Genomic DNA, 2321 nt, shown 5'->3' on the forward strand with positions numbered 1-2321 from the left:
CCCCTTGCTACACCAGGCTCAGTCCAAAGCCACCAGCTTGTTGCTTTCCCAAGCACAAAGAGCAGAAAGCAGATGTCTCTGGCTTGGGTACAAAGCACTGTTTTCGATGCACCTGCTCACAGAGCATGTCCTCGTTTCCCCACAGAAAGGAGCCAGGGATGTGTTTTATCTGAGGCTGTTAAAAAAAAAATCCATGTGTGAGGTGCAGTGTGGAGACACGGTCTGAGCAACTCCCAGTCAGAGCTTCCTGCTGTAAATGAGATGTATCTGAAGCCAGGTCCCTGCTCTTGGCAGCTTGCCCAGTAGTGGTCTAAATCTCATTCTGCAGTTTGAAGCTTGCAGACAGCTATTTAACACAAAGAGCCAAGCTGTTATCTTTTCCCTTAGGGCTACCATCTCTTTCACTTCTCAAATGCCAAATTATAGTCTACATTTAATTTCAGTGCCACAGGGAGATTCATGTCAGGGGAGGGCAGCTTCATTTAAAATTAGCCACATTAGATTAACAGTGATAAAGCCAAGAGAGCCATGGGGGGAGGGATTTAGAGAGAAACATCCTCCTGAACCCACCTTATTCCCAGCCCAGCCAAGGGAGGATGCCTTCCCCACATATGATTGGTTTGATATATCCTAGCACTGTGCAAACATTCGCTTGGATGCTATTTCAGGCATCTCAGTTTTCATGATGCAACATCACCCTGGATTCCTGAAGGAGTTAAAATGCCCAGTCCATGGAGTTTGTATACAGTCAGTTACTGGGCAATTGGTTTTAGTACAATGCCTTCAGAGTGACACCACTACCATGCTGATATGTAGCCCAGACTGGCTGGAAGACATATCAGCCCCCCCCCCCCCCCCATAAAGCCAGAGACCTAGATATAAAACAAAAGAAAATGGAGACAGCTGTGAATCAAACAATCCACAAGACCAACCAGATCCTGAAACAAGCTGACAGCATGAGCTCAGGGATTTAGCAACAAGCAGGGCTGGCCAGAAAATAGGAGAATCAAGTAGCAGAAAGTCTGTTTCTTTTTGGTTTTAGGAACAAAAAAGGAAACCCAACAACCAAACTATTTTGCAAAAAAAACAGAAAGTTTCAGGTTCTAGCAAAACAATGTCAGCTTCCCAGCAGCAAAAATAACCCTTCCGGAAGAAAGCAGCTCCTTCCTGTGAAGTGTTTCTGTCCTGTCAGAAACCCAGTTGTCTATTGGGGTTTTTTTTTTTTGGAATATTGGTCTAATCTTTGCAATGAGCTTTGGAGCCCTGCAGCTTTTTGATCTCATTTCAGCCTCACGCTTAAAAGATAACTTGCAAAGGATGACCTGGGATTTGTTTTAAAGTTTATTTCTCCCTCATTGCTTTCTCTTTCAGAAATGGCAAATCTGCATTTCCTGGTTGTTCAGAAGGCTTGATGTAAGGTCTCATGGATCTTCTCATTAGCTATGACACCTTTTAAGAGAGGCTCTGAATCTTTATTAGACATAACTTCCCTCTAAAATAGAGGTGATCCACCCACAGCCCATGGGCCACGTGTGGCTCATGGATCCATATTACCCAGCCCATGGAGCTCCCCAGGGTTCTGAAAATGTGGGGCTGGGGGAGCAGTGGCAGCTAATTGTGGCTCCCCTGGTATCACATTTCTAGATCCAGGGGGAGCCCTGCAAGCTGGACAGCATGGCCCTGTGCACGTGACAGAGGAGACAACCAGGGTGGTGCAGGTCCAAGCAGCACAGCATGGAGCAGCATGGGGTCCGTTTGTGGTTCACAGGGCCTAATCCGACCGATCTTATCCAGCCTGTGAACAGAACTAAAGGCAAAGTTTGAAAGAGTCTGAATAAAACTTGTTCCCTCTCAGTTGTTCACTTTCCCCTCTTCTGAGGTCATTTCATTAGATGTTCACTCACCACAGATTTTTCAAGCCTAGATGAGACATGAATTTTCTTTTCTTTTTTTTGTTTTTTTATTAACCTTACAAAAATACAGGTGAAGACTCAAGAAAAAAACCTTTTAGACTTCCTTTATGCAAAATACAGCAGCAAAACAAATGGCCCAAAGCCAAATTTTCTTCTTCTACTCCCACTGGCAGCTCTTCCATGCCTTCCTTTTCTCACACTTGAGGCAGCTGGTCCCCATGACCTGGGAACAGTGGGTTCTTTTCCTGGGGCTGCCACCGGGCACTAAGGACATGAAAGGGACAATCATCAGCCCATGCCTCAGCTTCCCTGCCTCTAAAAACAAGGCTAGTGATATCAGTCTTATTTGTAAATGGGCTTTAACATCTCTGCTGAAAGTCACTTAATGCAAAATAAAATACATTCCTG

At 45.0% G+C, this 2321-nt stretch overlaps 1 long non-coding RNA gene across 2 annotated transcripts in view; it reads right to left on the minus strand.

The window, feature by feature from the left end:
• Positions 1-2005: 2005 nt before the first annotated feature.
• LOC102386196 overlaps positions 2006-2321 on the minus strand; it is a 17837-nt gene continuing 17521 nt past the window's right edge. For both annotated transcript variants that reach the window (XR_324474.3, XR_324473.3), the window contains exon 3: positions 2006-2177. This is a non-coding gene — a long non-coding RNA (uncharacterized LOC102386196). The remainder of the gene's footprint in view (positions 2178-2321) is intronic.

Source organism: Alligator sinensis, unplaced genomic scaffold, assembly GCF_000455745.1.
Source record: "Alligator sinensis unplaced genomic scaffold, ASM45574v1 scaffold610_1, whole genome shotgun sequence".
Lineage (NCBI taxonomy): Eukaryota > Metazoa > Chordata > Crocodylia > Alligatoridae > Alligator > Alligator sinensis.